Source organism: Lepidochelys kempii, chromosome 1 (assembly GCF_965140285.1).
Source record: "Lepidochelys kempii isolate rLepKem1 chromosome 1, rLepKem1.hap1, whole genome shotgun sequence".
Taxonomy (NCBI): domain Eukaryota; kingdom Metazoa; phylum Chordata; order Testudines; family Cheloniidae; genus Lepidochelys; species Lepidochelys kempii.
Window position 1 is genome coordinate 97,055,680 of NC_136380.1, and position 20,500 is coordinate 97,076,179.

Below are 20,500 nucleotides of genomic sequence, written 5' to 3' on the forward strand. Positions count from 1 at the left end.
AAACAGAAACACAAATAAAAAGCCTGGAGAAAGGCACAAGGCACATGACTGAGTACTGTAACTAGAACAAGGGAAAAGTTCACAGAAGTTAAGTTGGCCAAGGACAGAAACATAAGTAGAAACAGTGTCAATAATATGGCAAGCTGCATGAGTATAGGAAACGCCCAGCATTCGGGCAAATATGTAGAAACTGTAATAAACCTACCTACTAAGATAAAATGTGCAGAGAAAGCAGGAAAGTACATATATTAAGTGCAGAAAGGGATTTCTCAAGAGAAGAGGAAGAGCTGTTTTTTAATCACAATAGTGGAGGAGGCTGAAAACTCAGAAGATAACTAATCAAAATGTACAGAAATGGCACTTACATGACATACAAGACAGACCCTGGAGAACAAATATAATAGAAACTGAACAGAGAGAGATGTAAGAAGAACATAAAAGTGGAAGAGTCTAAAGCGTCTGTGAAAGACAACAATGGAGGGATAATTCCAGGGTTGGGAGGGTGCACACTGATACTAGCTCAAAGAAGAAATAACACACGAGTTTGCAGTGGTCCGCAGAGGCAAAGAACCAGACTTGAGCCTACACATGGGTGATGGGCTTGGTGTCCATATACCATAGAGACAGACAGACAACATAGAGCCAGATATTGAAGTATTAATAGCATCACATGAAAATGTATTCATAGGAAATGGATGCCTTACAGTAACACGGAGGTTCTCAAACTGTGGTCCATGGCCCACCAGTAGTCCACGAGCTCCATTCAGGTGGCCTGCGGATAGTTCCCTCTAAGGCGTGTGCCAGGGAGGCTGCACATGAGAGAATAAAGGGCCACCCACCTAATTAGTGGAGCCATGCAGACAAGACTCCACTAATTAGGTGCCTGGACCCTGGAGAAGATGCATGTATAAGGTGAGGTGGTGGCCTTGGGGGGAAATTGGGGGTAGGTGGGAGGGGGCAATGGGGTGAGAAGGGGTGGTGGGAATTTGGGACGTGCAGGGCTGTGGTGGCCAGAGAAAGAGGCAATTTTCCCCGACTCCAGGGCTGCGGCTGCCGGGGAAGAGATGGCCCTCCTTCCCAGCCTCAGCTCTGTGGCTGTTGTGGCAGGGGAGAGAGGGCACATCCATCACATTAGAAAGGTAAGAATACTGATATTAAAATATGAGGTGTGATTTTATTTGTAGAACAAAAAAATATAAAAGGTTTTTGTATAGCACTTTTATCCAAAGCGCTTTACAATAGATAGCTAACGGTACAATCAACATTTGGAAAGGTCATTAAGTGGTCTGCCGAGACCCTCAGCAATTTTCAAGTGATCCGCCAAAAAAAAAAGTTTGAGAACCACTGCAGTAACATACAAGATATGGTTAAGAGAAGATGTAAAACCTGTATTACATACTATACAAAAAAGTTCCACAAACCCTTAAGAGGCTAGGAGAAGTGCTTTAAAATGTGACAGCAACGGGTAAAATTTGGAAAACAGAAGAACCAATGGATTGGGTTCCTTTGTAAATGCAGAATAAAAAGGAAGGGGACTATAGCTGAGGTGTCTACAGACTATGAACCCCGAGGAGCTGAACAGAAACATAAGACAAGAACACTTCTACTTACAAGAAGTAAACTGTCATGTGAAATGGCAACAGCCAAATTCTTCAGCAAATTAGATGCATTGCCTTGATTTTGGGAGATTCTCTTGGATACTCAGAGCTCAAGAACTGCTCTTGCAACACACTATTTGGAAGATCCTGCTTCCTAAGACTGCCGTTCAGCATATGGTCAGCTCCAGAAGTATTTCACCATACAATGATCCAGATGCTAGGAGGGTCCAGCTGGTATGAAAGTACATTGATGACATAATTTGGGGCAGTGCGACTACTGAACTTTAGGAATGACTAAGGAGCAAACTGGAAATTGAAAGAGCTAATAACCTTAAACTGAATGAGACCAAATGTCAATTTCAAACAATGGAAACAACATGCTTGGAAGAGAGAGACTGGCCTCCAAGGGTAATTTTGCCTGATGAATCAAAGATTCAAGCAACATCATTCATGCTGGGACATGAAGATAAAAAGGGAATTCAAAGGCTGCTAGGCGCATTGCATTATGTCAGCAAATTCATATCTAACTTTAGAGCTTGCACAACTCACCTAAGACCTCTCCTCCACAAGGTGACCAACTGGGCACAGGTGCCATAGCATGAAGGAGTTCAATTATTTGAAGCACATTCTGACATGAGCTCCAGTACTGCAATATTTTAGCCCATTGAAAAATATCAAACTCTCCACAGATGCGTCAAAAAAGAAAAAAAACTGATCAATTGCCAGTTTCATATGCATCTGGGGCTATGACAGCGGCAGAGAAGATGTACGCACAAGTGGGAAAAAGAGACACTAAGTCTGGTATATGGATGTACACGATTTCACGACTTTCTCTGAGGTCACAGCTTCAAAGTAGAAACTAATCACAAACCACTGATTGCAATACATGAAAAGGGACTTGGCAAAGCACTAAGGATACAGCAACTACTTCTGAAAGATGACAGCAAAATACAGAAGTATGATGTGACCCCAGAGTTCCAACTTGGATGCCACTTAGTAATGGCAGATTCTCTACCTGACAATACAGCGCCTGATGAACTGGAACAAGCAGTAAATACACATGTGAACATGATCAGAGTGTCATGTGCTGTATCTCCAAGAATGTGGGATGAACTGGATAGACCAAGACAGCAAAAGATGAAACACTGTGAGCAGTAATACAAAACGATAAGTAAAAGGAGGAAAACATCAAGACTTCCCACCTGCATATTCCCCCAATAAAAAATGAACTTTCAGTGATCTCAGGAATGCTCTTGAAGGGAACAGAGATTGTTGTTTCCATAGTAACAAGGAGAAAAATATTGGAACAAACACAGGAGGGAATCCTGGGAATGACCAAATCAAAAAGGAGAGCCAGGGAAGTTGTGTTCTAGCCACAGATGAATAGTGACATGGAAGAAATGGTGAGCAGGTGGGGAGCATGACATAAGCACAGAGATTCACAGCAGAAATAACCAATGATATCACAGGAAAAACTCACTATTCTGTGGGACAAAGTTGGAACTGATATGGGAAGACTGATCACCTGATTATAATGGACTACTGTACCAATTTCCCAGAAGTAGTCACATTTGAAGATACCACAGCAGGATCTGTTACTAGGCACATAAATCTGTATTTGCACATCATGGAATTGCAACAATAATAATGGACCAGAGTTCAAGGATCGGAATTCCTGGACTTCCCAGATATCCTCAGACCAATGGAATATCTGATTGTGGAGTACATATCATAAAGAATTTACTCAACCAAAGCAATGAATGAAAGAGAAGATCCATATTTGGCAGTACTCAGTTATAGAGCTACTCAAATGTAGAAAGTCACTTGGTGAACTACTCAGATGTATGAATATTCAGTTACCAGAGATGGGACAAAAACAAAATGATAACTAAGGGGTCTGATAGTGAGGACACATCTGGGACAGCACAATGAGACAAAATATTGCCATAAAGAAGAAAGACCTCTTCCACAGTTAAAGACTTGGTGAGAATTTGTCAAGATGGGCACTGACCAGTCAAAGCTACAGCAGTCAAACAAAAGTCATCTCCCTCCTAATCTGTGATTACAAAGGCCAAATCTGATGACAGAATCGTAAGCATCTGCTCAGGATACCTGACATCTTAGACAAGTGAAGTGAGAGCAGACATAGAAGTCTAAAACAATTCAAACACGTACCTGTTATGGACGATGAAACTCATCGGTCTGTTACAGACAAGGATTTGCCTAAAGAGGGTTTGCAATACAGCAGATAGGGAAGATCGTGAAACACTCTAAAAGCCTGATTGAGACATGTTAGGGTGGTGTTTAGAGTGTTTCAGCAACCGGAAGAGTTAAGTCAGTTATTGTACTTATAATAGTTTAATTTAATAGTGTTTAGATTCAGTCAACAAATTTAAAAGAGGGATTAAAAAAAAGGAAGATGTGCTACAGTGTAGACTTCCGGAACTTTCTGGCGGTCCTTCATTTCTGGTGACATTTTTCTTGATGGGGGTAGAAACAAAGAAGTCCAGGACTGCAGCTACACAGAGTAATAGGAAGTTTGTTACCTCACTGCTGTACATAGTTCCGTACTCAAAGAGTTTATCTTGACACCAGTCTGTCTGTCAGAAAGATACTACCACACCACCTATAAAACTCTTAAATCAGTTCAAGGTGAAGCACTAAAGAAAAACTGTATGAAGCAGGTAATGGGGGAAGTAAAAATGTAAAATCAATTTCCCAACAAAATATTTGGTAAAACAGTATTCATGTTGACAGGGTGTTTCAATGGAGTTCAGCTAAAACTCCCCCAAAATATTACACCATCTTTACAAAAATTCTACCACAAGAAAATAATCCACACATTAAAAAGTCTGGGAATTAACAATTAAGGAATCACTGCCATATAATCCCTCATCACTCACTGTTGCTCCTGATTTACTTCACCCACACAACCTTTTGATTTGTTCTGAATGAGGCCATTGAATATATACTGTTGATGCTATAGATTGTTTATTAAAAGGTATAGGAATGGTATCAAAAGGAATATAGTTCCAGCATACAAATTGTGTCATTAGTCTTCTGTACCCTTTCCCTAATGTAATGAGTTGATTATTTTTATGATCACAGCTAGAATGAAAGCTCTGTCTGATGTTATGAAATGTGGTGTTTATACTGTGTTGTAAATGTAGACAGGCATATGTAAAAAATGCAAACATGCAATCTTAAATATATTATATAGCAATGAACATCGTGGTATGTAGTATAAAATTAGAAATGGATCCCTTGAACAGGAAAGGGGATTTTATAATCTAGTAATTTATTATTCTTACTTTTGCATATCGTATTCTAAATTTATGGGGGCAATGTTAAGAGTGGATGGGCAGTATACACTGGGTAACATGTGAGTGAAGAAAATCAATCTTATATGATGAGAAGCTAGTTTAAACCTTAACTGTGAAGTGGCTAGTGCAGTCCATAACAAATCTAAGGCTGGAGGAGCACAACAAACAAAAAGAGAAACTTAAAGTTTAATTAAAGCCATGACTGCAGTATAATGCAAACCTTATAAATAGAGCATAATTGGTTTAGCAGTGAGATCCAATGCCATAAATAACCATTCATAATCATATACAATTAACATATCAATAGTTCTGTTTGTTATAATTCATAAGCTAAGTCAGTTCTGTATTAAAGAAAGCTGACAAAACAGAGTTATGAATTAAAATGTTTTTTAGAATTTGGTCTTTACATCTACCTGTCCTGCCATTTCAGACACCTGAAGTGTGGAACATATTAAGTTGTCTCTCTTCGTCATAAGCAAAAGAGTATTTTTTCCTGTTTAATACCACTCAGATCTGCACAGGGAGGAAAACAGCAATACCAAGTCTTCCCAAAAAAAGATGCTTAAATGAAGTTGCATATCCTGCAGTGCACTGCTGAGCCAAAGCATTGCATTGGAGACTTCTGCTCCAGCGAATGTTCCAGTGATAATCTGAAACAGTCCGTCTTTAAAGAGATGGGTCTTTGTTTCACAGTTTGTGTAATTTAGATGATATTAGTAAGGATAGCGTAAGTGTTCTCCTTTCCTGCAAATTAAATTCATTTTTCTCTTCCATATATTAACAATTCAATCCGGATCTCTCAATGACAAAAAGGGTTTCAGGACAACAAGGAACTTTCCTACTACCTGCAAACACTCAGAGCATTCTGAGTGCAGCACAAGTTAAAGGGCAGTTAGAAAAGCTTTAATCACTCTCACAATGGATTCAAATTTTCACCTCAAAATTTCTTCAAATAAGGATGGCAATTGAAGTACCTGGAGTTCCTACTCTGAAGAGAGGATATACACACTGGATACTGTCCAACTTTATTCCCTTGCTGGGGTTTGCTTTTATTATTAACTTAAAAATCAAAACAAACATCAGCCCAAGCTTGACTGGCTGCTCTTCGGATTTTTCTGCAGGACCTCCTCTGTCCCAGCAACTAGTTCCCTCTGTCTCAGAAAGGCTCCAATCTCTCTTTAGCACCAGATTAAGTCATGACTCAGCAAAAATATTTCATCTCTATGCAGGGCTCAAGCACCTGACATCAGGAAAACTAAGCAGAAGATCCTTATGTTGAGTCATAGAACCTGCTACAATTTTTCCCTGTTTCAGACCCCTATAATTTGAGGATGTTTTTAATAGTTTCAGTTTTTAGTTAACTAATGCATTATCCTTCATTAAAACTCCATTGAGGGCTTCAGTAAAACTAAGTCAGTTTGTATTTTAGAACAAAGATTTTAGCTCCACCATCCTACACTTCCCTCCTTTCCTTCAAATTAGTCAGACAAGGACCTTAAATGATCTCAACTTTTAGATCCTTAATAAAAACATGCCGTTTAATTAGTGAGACCATTTGTCCCAATAAGCTCAAGTCCCCTCCTGAGGAAACTGGAGCCCATGCCCGTTGCCCAGTCAAGATTTCCCCACATAAAGATGACAGGAAGGATGTTAAGTCCTTTCTTTGAGGATCCTCCCCCACCAGCATCCCATCAAGATTCAAGATCAAGAATACTTCTCACAGAGCTGACTCCTGCTTGTCCATCATACTTTCCTTCATCACCATCATCTCAATTTAAATCCAAAGAGTCATTTTTTCCTGAGCTATAGAAGTGTTACTCCAGAGGAACTCTGTCATCACCCAAAATTCATACAGTTGAAAAGCCCAGAGAAGTCAGCAGCCACCAGGCTGATGGAGAACAAAGAACGCTTCTGAAAGAAATGTAGCCATGTACAAAAGTCAGTTCCTGCACAATCATACTCACCCTTCCCGCAATTAGAATTTTCCTGATGTTAAAAATTAGTGTGAGCAGAAATCACTAAGATCTATAAAACATTCTTATAGGCAATGTCTCATTCTAGAGCTCATGTCCGAACCAAAAAGAGAATAATGAACGCTGAAGTATCATAGTGCACCCTCTTTATTTTTGTTACTGTAGACAAGATCCGTGGGCTTTATTTTCAATATTTTGTTAACCATAGTGTAAAAGGAATAGGCAATTTGATTGATGGGATCTATGTTACAGTAAGCTAGTTGATTTCCGATTGGCTGTCAAACAAAGATATTTTACTTAAATCATTAGCTAACTGTAAAACAGAGGGCATTTTAAATCATTAGATAATGTGTACAACAGCTGTGCTAATACTTGCTAATCTCCGATTCACTCACCTGAACTTTTGAAACCTAATTTTAAAATCAAAACTCCCTAACTCCAACCCGAGAGAGGCAAGTGTGGGAGAAGTACCTGCTAATTGCCCCCCTCCCCGAGTCCTCTGCTCAGAGGTCTATGAGAACATCCACTTGCTGCAATCTGATGTAATTCCTCATTGTTTAATGTGATTTTAACCGTCAGAATTTGTAGTGGGATTCTACTATAAATTAATGGCAATTTTATGTGTATGTAGCAGCTAGTGGCCCTACAGGCGATAAGTAAGCAACCCATATTTTGAAAGGACCCAAATCTAAAGGTGGGTAGACAGCGTATCTCTAGTTAAAAATACTTGTATTCATTGATAATATTACTTACTACCATAAATGCATGCAACACTTTACCAAACAAATAAGATTCCTTTACAAAACAAAATTTGCCTTCCCTCAAAGAGTTTAGACTCTAATTCAAGCAGAAACCAAAATATAGTGTGATAGTTCAGTCATAGGAAGATGACTAGACAACACTGGTGAGAATATAAGCAGGTAAGATTTGTAAATTGGAATTTGGAGGAAAGCATAGAATGTGAGAAGATTAGGAGGTCATAAAAGCAGAAATGCAGGGAGAGGTGAGATTATACAGGATTGAGGAAAAGAAGCTAGCATTTGATATAGTGTAAAAGGAAGCTACTGGAAGGATTTGAGGTGAATGATATGTTTGGAGTAGTGGAAGTAGAAAATGGCTTTAGCAGTGGTAGTTTGGATGGACTATAGGAGGAATAACTGATGTGGGAAGATTGGTGAGATGTGACTAAGGCATAGGTAAAGGGTTTAAATGAGTAGAGATGATGAGGAAAGGTCAGATTTTGTTAAGTCAAAGAAAGAAGTGGCAGGATTTAGTGAAAGGCTGGATATGAGGAGAGAAGGAAAAAGGTGTCAAAGATGACACCAAAGTTGAGTCTGGAAGAGGAGAGGAAAGAAGAGTAATCAGTGATGATAGAGAAGGAAGGTGGTAGAGAGGGATCATGAGGAAAGATAAGAAGTTCAGTTTTGAACCTCCTGAGTGTGAAACGGTTGTGGATCTCTCTGGAGATGTGAAGGTGGAGTTCAGGAGGTAAATTTGGGAGTCTTCAGGATAGAGATGGCAGCTGAATCCATGGAAGCAGATAAGGACTAAAAAGAGAATGTAGCGAGGATGAGCTACTACCAAAGGGGATGCCTGTCAGCTGACGAGGGTGAGGGCAGTCTAGCCTAGTGGTGGGGGAGGGGAGGTGTCAGGAACAAAGGTCTAGGGTCAGAGCTAGATTCGATAATCAGAAGCCAGAGCCAAGGGTCAAACCACAGAGCAGGAACCGGAGGCCAGAGCTCAGGTCAAGCTGGAGTCAGAAACCAAAGCCATGAGTCAAGCTGACAGTCAGGAACTGGAGTGAGCAGGGTAGCAGGCAAGGAGGGGTTCAAGGCAGGGGCACAGCAACAAGGTAATGCAGGAGCAGGCACAGTGGTGGGCATGAGACAGCTGAGCAGCCAGCAAGCTGCTGCTGGATTAAAAGCCAGCCTGCTGGCCTCTGCAGCTGCTCAGGTGGTATGGCCAACCAGGCAGCTTGCTGCAGGCCAGCTGTACTGATGAGACTGTTTGGACACTAGCTCTGCTGCAGGCCCTGATCCCTGACAATGCTGAAGGAACTTTAGGAGAGAAATCAGGTAAGTTGAGAGTCATGAAAGCCCAGGGAAGAAATGGACTGGTCGATAGTATCAAAAGCATCAAACAGATCAAGAAGAGTAAGAACAATGAAGTGACCCTTCAAATTAGCACGTAGCCTTGGTAGGGGTGGTGTCAGTGGAATGGAGAGGGAAGAAACCAGCTGGAGTTGATAAGAAAGCACACAACATACTCAAGCACTGTCAAGATGAACGGGAAGAGGGGAATACACCTGTTGTTAGGAGGGAAGTTGAATGGAAGAAAGGGTCTTCAATAAGGACTCAAGATCTTGCTGCTAAATGAACCAGAGGTGAAAAAGTGATTGGAAATAAGGTAAAGAATGAGGACCAGAGAAGAACCAGAAAGGAGAAGAAGCTGTAAAGGGTAGGCCTGGGTAGCAGAAATGATAGGTGCAGAGTATGAGACACACTTCTGAGTTAGAGACTAGAGTGAAGGACAAGCGGTTAGAATTAGAAGAGGGGAGGATAGAGGCAAATGTCAGAGTGAGTAGCACAGTTCCTGCCAGATAGTGTCCATACTCCTTTTAAAATATTGGCAAAAGGCTGGAAGAGCGAAGAGGAGGAGAGAGTCATAACACCTGAAAAAAAACATTACACTTTCAGTGACGGAACATAAACAATAAAAAACAACCGAGTGGGTTAGTGAACGTCTGGCTCTTTCCCACCTACCTCCAACAAGCTTTTTATTTTGTAGCAAAAAGATCTCCTCTAATCTGGTCACAGCTCTGTCTCTACTACATGCTAGTCTAATATCCACAACCACTTACATGTTTAACTTGCATCCTCTCCTTGGCATGCATTTTGAATAAGCAATCGAACAGATTCTGTTGCCTGAATATATCCTAGAGAAGATGTAGTGCTGGCTTTGAGGATTTTTCTGTTTCCCCCCTGATTAACAGATATGCCAAGTCTTTTCTGCTTTAAGGGATATGTGCATTACTAGGCACATTTTCACTATGAACTACAGTTTGTAGATAGGGCAGAGCTGGCAGAACTCAAGAGTTTGTTCTGGGATATTGTGCTTTCGCTTCTCTCAGTTTGTGGCCACACTGAGGCTTTATTTGCACTGCACCTGGTATGTGAGCAAAACAGACTCCTGCTTCTAGTCCCCTCACAATCAAGACCATTCACTGAAAACTCCTTAGCAGTCTAATACTCATTCTGGGATTAGCTATTTTCAAGCATTTCTGTTCAGACCTGTCTTATATGATACACCTTTTTCTTAACTTGTTTCTCCTACTTAGTTTTTCATAGTCTAGAAGCTCCTTGTGTTGCATGTTTGGATTCCTAACAAATAAAACCACAGGATGCAGGCTCAGATTTTGAATACAGACAATTAAACACTTCCACACTTGCTAAAATGAAAAGTCAGATTTACATTGACCTTAAAATCACCCCTTCTGTAAATACATTTCTAAAAATGTAATTATGCCTAAAATCTTATTAAAAGCCCACATTTTTCTGGAATGAAGTTTATCAGTTCTTTGCCTGGACAAGGAATAATGAGTTTATAAACAGTAACAATTGTAAGAGTCAAGTGAGCAAAAGAAACGGTGCCACAGAAGAAGTCTAGTCACATAGCTGGTTAGATGGAAAACTGCACTTTAGTATCTATTCAAATTGTCCCTGGGAAACAGAAAGCTTTGCAAAGGGAAAGAGGTGACATACAGTTTTAGGGCCTGATTCAGAGCCCTGTTGACCCCAGTGGTCTTTGAACCAGGTCCTTAGTACAGCACTGCACTGAGGAGCTCTCAGAAGGAACCATTATAGCAAATCAGTGATCTTTCTACACCAAAAGAAGAGTAAACCTCCTAAATTAAATTTGACCTCACTAGCTCAGCTATGCTATGCAGAAATTTTGCATTAAAGCTACCTGCTCTCATCTGAATAGTCTACAATATTCAGCCTTCTAATACTGTTATTGTTTTTACCATCCACAGCTACTGTTTTTCTTCATTTAACATACCCATGTACACCAGTATTAGACAATAGTTTTGTTTCAGATCTGGAAAATAAGAGACTTTTTGGTTATTTATAATCCTCTCAGCTATGAGGATGCTTCTTCCAACACAGGATTTTTGCTCACTTCATAACAAAACAGGAAACAAACAAAAGGAACTTTTTAAAATATCGAAATGGCAGTGAACATGTGAAAAATAGATAGAAATAAGAACTACTGATAGGAGAAAAACTGGTTTTATTACACAAGCAGAATCAGCAGTAAGAAATACTACACCAAAAAAATCCAAGGTTGAGAATTAGGAGGATGCTCACTTATAAACACTCAGCCCCAGTTGGATATTTTGCAGGAGACTGTTACCCACAAGTGGCAGCATTGTGACAGCCTTCTCCAAAGGATCTGTAACCTACAAAAAAAAAAAAAAAGGCCTTTAGGAACAGGACAGATAACATCTACTCTGTGTGTGTGTATTCTCTATTTCTCTGATCATCCCATTCCTCTTCCTTTAATGCAAATTGCTGTTGTGACGTAGGCGAAGGACAAGCAACAATAGACAAAGCCTGATTCTAAGAAATTAACACACTCAAATGTGTTAGTGATCTTTGCCACCCTCCTTTTCACCCATTTACCCCAAATGACAAACATTACCCAGTGCCAACAGCATTGTAGCCCGGAAGCTCACTGCTCCTGTTTCATGTGTTGAATTCTAACTAGAAAAACCACAGGACTCCCAGCTTAGTCTTCTCCAAAAAGATGGATAAACAGCACTACAGCATTTAATTTTCCAAGAATTCTTTTAACGTCTCACTGTTCAGCTTTATAAAAAAAAAAGTTAGTACATCTTTAAAACCTCCTTTTGCCCCCAAATCTGTTAAAGTTTCATCCTTTACCCTGGAAATTGGTCTGAAATACACAGTCAGATACAAAGGTATGCAAACGAAGGCTTCATTAGGGCAGCACAAGGGATAGCGGCTGTTATGAACAGCAGAAAATATCTGAAGATACAATATTAGTACCATATGAGAAAAAGCAGTTTTACTCCACTCTCAAGCTACGTTACAGAGAGGTAGCTGCTAAAAGGCCTTCTTTTCAGGATGTCTGACTTCACTCCTACCTGGAAAATCCTCAGAATAAGAGAGGTTTTCATGTCTCCGCTTGTACTAGCAGATGAGTGCTTTGTTGGCAAGATTTACTAAAATTGCTTAATTGATTCCTTCTTCGCTAATATCCACCCAAAGAACTCCAGCATTTTTGGTAAATGATTGACACTTCAGCAGAGCAAAACTAAGAGAGTAAAATAACCTGTCACACCAAATGTTCTATTCATGTTCTTAGACAGCACCCATCACCATGGTGATATTGGTGCCATCACAGAGAGAGACATTCTTGACACAGAGACAACCTACGGTCATGTCTCCTATGAGGCTGAGCTGCGTTAACGGTGGCACACTGCCACGGTGTCAGTAGGCATTATTGTATGCCTTAAAGCATAGTGCCTCCTAGGAGTTTTGGGAGGGGAACATGTTATAGCATGGTCTCCTAGAGCAGTCATCATGGCACTGCAGTCTGTCCCAGGGAGCGGGGGCTTGGTGATGACTGGCAGTAGCCCAGACTGAGGCAAGGTGGGGATAGTGGGTTGGGGATTCCCCAGGAAGGGGAGACCCAGAGGCAGAGTGTGAGGGTACTGCCAGGGGGCAGAACCCCAGAGAAAGGGGCGCTGGGGTCTGTGAGAGACACAGGGGCCAGAGCTGTGCAGATCATCAGCCTGCAGAGGGCGCTCCAGGCTGGAAAAGAGCTAATTCCCACTGACCAGCAGGAGGCGCCGCAGGGGTGAGTCCTGCACTTTTACACCCCACAACCACTCTAAGCCACTTTGAGGACTTCTCTTCCGTTCCTCTCTGGGATGGGGTGTGGCAGGACACTGAAGCCTCCAACAGGGGACCTCTGGGCCTAGGCCACCCTCTCACAGACCCCAATGCTGATGGGGACCTTTGGACATCAATATAAATATTTGCTAATAAAAATCTTGAGGATAATGAACTCTTCTGAAGTTACAAACTCTGTGTAATCCAGGAAATATCAGAGCATACCTATATTTTATTATTTTATATTAAATATTAAACTAGGGCCTTCTTACACTGAAATCAGAACTCACATTAATTTCAGTAGGTGCAAGATCAGGCCATTAGGCCTTGTCTACAAGGGAAAATTTTTCCAGTACAACCTAATGTGTGACTTTATACGAGAATAACACCCCCGCACCTACATGTAGACATTCTAATTCAGGTATAGGAGTGCCTATTTTGGTTTAGTTTATGTCCCTTGAGAAGGGATTTAGATAAATTGAAAAAAGCCCCTCCTATACCATTATATAGGGTTGTATCTAAGGCAAAGATTTTGTCACAGATATTTTTAGTAAAAGTCACGGACAGGTCATGGGCAAAAAAGAAAAATTCATGGAAGCCGTGACCTGTCCCTGACTTTTACTAAAATTATCCCTGACAAAATGGGGATCTGTGGGTCCTCACATTGCCTGAGGTGGGGCAACTGTGCAGTGGGTAGGGGCCTCCTGCAGCAGATGGCGGCTGTGGGGTACCCTTGCTGCCTGTAGTTCGAGGGGTCCCCCGCTGCCCATGGGGGCCAGGAGCTGTGGATTGCCTCTGCCTCCCATGTCAGCCAGGAGATGTGGGGTATCTCCACCGCCCGCAGCTCCAGAGGCCTGCAGTGGCCAGGAGCTCAAGGTTCCCCCACGGCCACAGCGGCTGGGAGCTGTGTGATGCCCCCACCGCCTGCAGCGGCTGGGAGCTCTGAGAGTTCCCCCTCTGCCCGTGGTGGCTGGGAGCTATGGGGTTCCCTGCTGCCTATGGCAGCCAGGGGCTTGGGGGGTCCTTCGGCCACTGGCAGCTCCAAGGGACCCCACCGCCCGCAGCAGCTGGGAACTGCGGGGTACCTTGATGCCCCTGGTGCCTTGGAGCTCCAGGGGCCACCAGAGGCAGTGGGGGTACCCACAGCTCCCTGCCCCATGCGAGGAGGGGACCCTGCAGCTCCCGATCACTGCAGGCTGAAGTCATGGAAGTCACAGATTCCGTGACCTCTGTGACTAAATCGTAGCCTTAGTTGTACCAGTATAACTAGACCTGTATAGTATATACCAGTATAATTGGAAAGACTTTCCAAGACCTGAGTCTGTTAAAAATACACAAACTGCTACTGTGCAGAGGTACAGAGCACCTACAACTTCTTTTAATTTCTACATTAGGTGTTGGTATCGATCACTTTCCAGGATCAGGACCTATGTCACTACTGCTCAAGATATTGAGTAGCTTAAGTGTCCTACTTTGTGAAAATAATTTTATTTTTAAAGGGGCACTCACCATCAAGATAGAAATTATAGACTTGATTCTGCTAGTCTTCTACAGGAAGAATTCTCATTCACTTCATTTGGAGCTTGGTGCACGGAGAACATGCAGGGTGGACCCTATGTAAATCCTTTCTTTAATAAAGGTGTGATACAAAGATCTGTAAGAAACTAAACATTATTTTGTGATTTGACCCCCATTATCTGGCATGGTTCATCTTTACAAAAAAGACTATACTCCTCCCTTATGGTAGAAGTCAGTAACCACCTACTTCAGTTGCTACTGTTACATCTTCCTTTTTTCTTTTCAAATCAAATTCAAATAAAATATAATATCAAATAAAAATAATGTTGTGGTAGGTGTCACCAGGCATCACTGTTACACACACAGTTCCAAACTCTATTTCTTAGCATGTGAACACGTGTTTAGTATTGGAAGACATGCTTGTCTTATTAGTTTTTGATTATACAAACTTCTAGGTAGATAGAGCTGTTCAAACAGCAAGAGAGTTTGTTTGCTATAGTCTCTGATTAAGATCAAGTAGAATTGCCCTTGGGAACTGGGCATTGGTACTAGGCTGAGATTCTTGAAAGAAGGGTATTGCCTGTATGCTGTTTGACCACCTCTGTTCTAGGACTGGGGTATGTGTTTAACTTAAAACAGGTTCAGTTAGGCTTAAGCTGCACGTAAAAGTTGTATTGGCATAGTTTACATCAGGTGAGGGCGTACAAAAAAAATAAACCACACCCCTGACCAACATAGCTATACTGACAAAAAAAACCAGTTTAGATGCAGCTCTGTTGATGGAAGAGTGCTTCTCTCAACATAGCTAATGTTATTAGGCGAGGCAGTGTTGCTATGCAGAGAGAAAACTCGATCAGTGTATACTACATCTACAGTAGGGAGCTATGCCAGCATTGCTGTGCCAACATATCTATACTGGCATTGGCTCCATAATGTAGTCATAACCTCAGAATACACCCACACTCTACATCACTGATTCCATTTCCACTTGGGAGCTGACCTGCAAGGCCCTGACATCTGCTACTGCTTGGCAGTGGGGCAACAATAACCACCATAGACTAAGAATTGGACATCTGGTAGTAACTACTATTGCTGAACTTCGCTGACTTTCTGATCACACGGCCACATCGTGTTCTCACAACGGTTTCTTCCAAATATCTTGGTTGACCACTGAGATGGACACCTGGATTTGCCTGGTATTCTTCATTTTCAGTGACTAGGCAGGTGTGTGTTACTTCTGACAGTAGTATTCTGGATATCCTCAAGAAACATTGGTTTTGTTTATATGTCTCTGCTTCTTTGTAGACTCCCAGGAGAGATTAAGGGATTTGACATTTATGCACTGGATATAGTTGTAACACTGCCAGGTTGCCAGTCATTTATTATTTATTGTTATTATTACTTTAGATCTAACATTCTCTGCCACTGGGTGGTAACTGCCTGGCATCCTTGAGCTCTGGACTTGGTTACTGCAAGTCATTTTTATATCAAGAGTGAAGCCACACAACAGTACAGAGGCAGCAGCCCATACGCTTAGCAATACAGGTCACATGATACATCTCCCTGGTGTTCACTGAACACCTCAGCCTCCCCAGTGAATACATAGTCCAGTTTGAGGATCTGTTTCAATATTCAAACCCCTTCCTGGGTAACGTTTTAAACCAGGATATAGTTCTGTTGTGTGTTAATCAGTGCTTTGAAAGCATATGCCTCTGAGTGATCATTTGGGACATCTGGGACATAATGCTTTGTATACCTCAGAAGCTGAGAAGAAGTTACTTAAACATGTATAAACTTAAAGGAGAATTGAAGATACAGATGTTTGCTCTTTCTGTAGCAAGTTAGAGCTGACAAGACCCTTGGCTTGAATCCAAAACTGAAAATACTCTTGCATTTTGGAGTGGAGATGTAACCTTTTCTCATGGGGAGCATTCATGTTTGGTAGCCTTATTCATATCATTTGGAGCTACACAGATTCTTTACTTGTTTGGCTTTATTACAGTGACCATTCTGTTGACCTAGTTAGCTGGTGTTTATATTCACTCAGTCACATTTAATTTAATTTCAGCTTTTGCATAGTTTCTCAGAGCTAATGAAACTTCCTTTATATTATAGCATGACCTCAGAGTCATCAACCAAAATCAGGGCCTCCTTGTGCCAAGCACTTTACGTAGGCAGAGCAAGAGACAGCCCTGAAGCATTTAGAATCTAAATGGACAAGACAGATAGGTACTTCATGTATGTTTCATGGTACACTGGATCTATATCAGTGTGATGGTTAATGTAGCTCACTCCATTAAATACCCCCATCAAATTCTTTACAAATATAATTTGCATTTTGTTTAGTAGACAAGTTATACACCCATTAGATCATCTGCATTGCCAGACTACTTTTGAACCCAAGCTTACCAGTTCAATAATTTCAAATTCTATTGAGTAGTATCTTTCTTTATATAGACATGCTGATGTTAGAACATTTTTGCCAAAGATTTAGTTGTCTTCTGACAAAATAAATGTAATAAAGCTGTGATACGCGGGTGTGCTCATTTCCCAGTCACATGACATGGGGTGAGGTTACAAAAAGTTATACTCCTATCATATGGCAGTGGGCAAAATTTTCTGATTCCAATGGTTATGATTACACTTACACCATAGTTTTCTTTTAAATGAAAGATTTTAAATACTGTAATTTGTTTTTAACATTTCTGCTGCTCATTTGTTTTAAATTCATCCAGACAAAAACAAGAGACTGGACAATTTTACTTTTGTATGCCAGTAATCTTCGCTTCTGGGTTCTCATACACAAGCCCAAGGCTGTCACTGTATTCCAACAATGCGTGTTATCGCAAAAAAAACCAACAACAACAATTCAGTGACATTTTTAAAAACATTAAGCTATATTTCAGTTCTTAAGAGATTGTGTAAAAATCTCTTATTTTATAACTCAGACCCTAAATTCAGGGCCTAAACTAAGCTGACAGTACCCTACTAACTGAAGTGTACACTAACTTACTTGCACACCTTTTCACTGAGAACCAAGGGGCTTGCTAAACATGTGGAGGATGTTCTACATATGAAAAGCGAAGGCTACAGTTTTTGCATGCGAACACGAGGTTTTGTCAGAAATGGGACAAGACAGGCTTACTTTTAATGAAAAGAAATCAATGAGCAGTAAGTCCATCGGGGTGGGGGGAGAACAGACATTTGCTTTACGTGAACACCTTTCCCTTCGATGTCTGAAGTGAAGACTTACTAGTCTGCCAGACAGTTGGTGGATTCAACCATGCCAAAGATCCCACATATGTAAGAGATATACAAACGCAATGGATTAGTGATATTTATAGCTTACCCCTAACCTCCTGTGGGATTCACACTTTCAGAAGAAGGTGACATCACTGTGAAACTTTACCCTGCTTAAGTGCCGAGCAACATGTCTCCTTATTTTAAGATCAGATTATCCTTCCTCCATTGTTTTCCATTTGATTTTGTTTCTTTTCTCCATTTTGGGGAAGGGCAGCTCACTATTTTAAAAAGGTGATGGAGCATGTCAGGATTTAAAGAGTGAAAGGAAAGAGATTGGTTTGGATTTTCTCCCCTTTCTTTATGGGTCCTAAAGCTCAATATACTTAAAGTGCTGACTGTAGGTACATGGGAGAAGAAAGCTTTTGTGTTCTTATAAACCCCAACTATAGAGGTAGTCAGAAGGCAGGAAAGAAGTTCAAACAGTTCTTTAACCACTTTCCATTTCAATGGGTGTTTATCAGCAATATTCCAGGGTTTTAAAGATCAGCATTTTAAGTTCTGATAAAAAGTTTGAAGAACTTACAGATAGCACAATTCAAGAGTTATAATGAATATAGATGAACCTGTTGTAAAGGATAGGGGGCTGTCTGCAGTTTACATCTGAGTTTATAATTTTCTGAATGCGGAATAATTTGCAAAATGGCAATAAAATTGTGTGTTTATATGTGACAGTAACTGAAACTGTGCTAATTCAACTGATGGATACTCTTAGTTAATTTCTTATTTAAACTATCCCTAACAAGCTTCTGAATTGCAGTAGAATTCTCAATCCTCTATAATTTTGGAACATTCCTTTATTTTGATGTCATCTTTATCTAAGATAATTCACAAAATAGGTAGAGTAGATCAAAATGTCATAAATCAAGGGTGTATCTCATGTCTACTTATGTTAATACAAATTTATTATATTTTATATTATTATTATATGAATGGGTATGAAAAATATAGACAATAGTAATTTCAAGTGTTAACATTTTCAAAGATCTGACAAACCAAGAGTCTCAGTAGGATATTGGTGAATCTGAGGGGACCCTCATGCAGCCTTGACCATACAGATGTGCATTGTCTGAAGGTTAAATTAATAAGAAAATCGAGGGGGAATGACACAAAGAAGAAATCTGTATAGTTCTAAAGACTGTACTTTCCATCAACAGAATTTGGTCCAATAAAAGATATTACCTTATCTACCTTGTGTCTAAGAAAATGGTGTCATTTTAAAAGCCTTCTGAAAGCACAGGTTATAATTCTGCAGATATTTTGTTGCTGTATTCTTACTAAAGGTGGATAAATACTGCAAAACCATTTCCTGAAAGTTTGGTTGATCGATTTACTTCAGTCATGCTCACACCCCTTTCGTGTTCACTTTCCAAGCATTTTAGTGCATATCAGTTTGCAGAAACCAAATTTCAAGGCCGCATGCTCAAGTCCTCATGGAAATAGCATTTCAAATTAGCATGCATGAGTATTCATGTGCGAAATACTTGTACAATGACTCTGCTTGAGCCAACAACAGATTTGAACCCAGAAACTTCAGTGCTAAAAACACTAGTCTCTATTGCTGAGCTAAAAGACCAACTCTTTGGCTGGCAGCTGTATTACTTTAATAGCTTCATATGTTGGACTGGCCCTTAAAAGGGAATGAAGACCCCTCAGTGTGCTAGTGTGCATTATGACCCCAATGCTGCTTCTATTGAAGTCAATAGCAAAACTCTCATTGACTTTAGTGGTTCAGCATCAGGGTCTATGTTGGCACACTATCCAGTCAGGGAACTGAACCATAACATGTGACTTACATGACCAACTACAATTAACCAACACAGCTCAAAGAGTGTATAATAAATAAATAAATTAAATGTAGGGAAACCCGCTCATGATCAACCAATAGTTAAAGCATTGCAGTAATAGCTAGTTGAATCCTTTCAAATAACAAACAATTTCAAGTTAATGCAGGCTCCTGGATAGTCCACAAGCAGAAAGGGATACTAGATTTATCAGATAAATCATTCATTGCAAATGATTTACTCGACTTTAATTTTTATTGGTATATATGAAATTGCCATTGCCCTGTTTGAGACGAGGTGCTTGGCTAGTATTATGTTGTAGTAAGCCACCATGTGCTGTAATATAGTCTGCGGGGCCAAATTCTGAAATCCATACTGTCATGACTACCAAGTGAATGGAGATGCTCTGGATTTACACGAGTGTGTATAACAGAGGGTAGAATTCAGCCCCATATCTGGCTTGGCTTCCTTTTGCTCCCCTTGAAGTTTATAGCGGTGGGAACAGACAGCGTACCTCTTCCCTGCTAATGTTTATTGCCACATTCACTCTTTATAAAAAATAAATTCCACTTCATAAACCTCAAAATCATATCCTAAATGTATTTTATATTTACAGATATTCCCTTTTCTTTTCTTGTTTATCCTATCTGCGTATAGGAAATATCTCTGGCCATTCAAGGGTGAAACATTCTTTTCAGCTTTCTTTATGAACCCCCAAAGCCTCTGTGTTTGACCACTTTAACACAGAGAAGGATTGCTGTAGCAATAGCAGGGAGTTAACTTACTCACCTTTCTGAGTCTTCATTCCTCTATATCAGGAAGTTGTTTTGAGTTGCCTTTGCTTGAGCTTTCAAACAAGGTCCTGCATCAGTGCTCCAGAGTGCAGAGAGGAACATAAAAATGAAGGAGAAAACAAAATATTACACGTGTTTGAAGAAAATACATCAGTTTCTAGAAGGGGAGCAGAGTGAGACTCTTCTTAGCTGCTCCTAGCAAAGAATGATGGAATGAGGCATAGCTGCACATTGTGTTATTACTCCAACTCGTAGAAATAATTACTGTGGGACAAAGTCCCAGCACAATGAA

General features: G+C 40.5%; 1 long non-coding RNA gene across 1 annotated transcript; it reads right to left on the bottom strand.

Moving 5' to 3' along the window:
- Positions 1–11,254: 11,254 nt before the first annotated feature.
- Positions 11,255–20,257, bottom strand: LOC140904898 (uncharacterized). The gene is made up of 3 exons (XR_012156672.1): positions 20,204–20,257; positions 14,322–14,476; positions 11,255–11,353 (listed from the first exon to the last, which is right to left on the bottom strand). It is a non-coding gene; the product is annotated as an uncharacterized LOC140904898 (long non-coding RNA).
- Between the last annotated feature and the right edge of the window lie 243 nt (positions 20,258–20,500).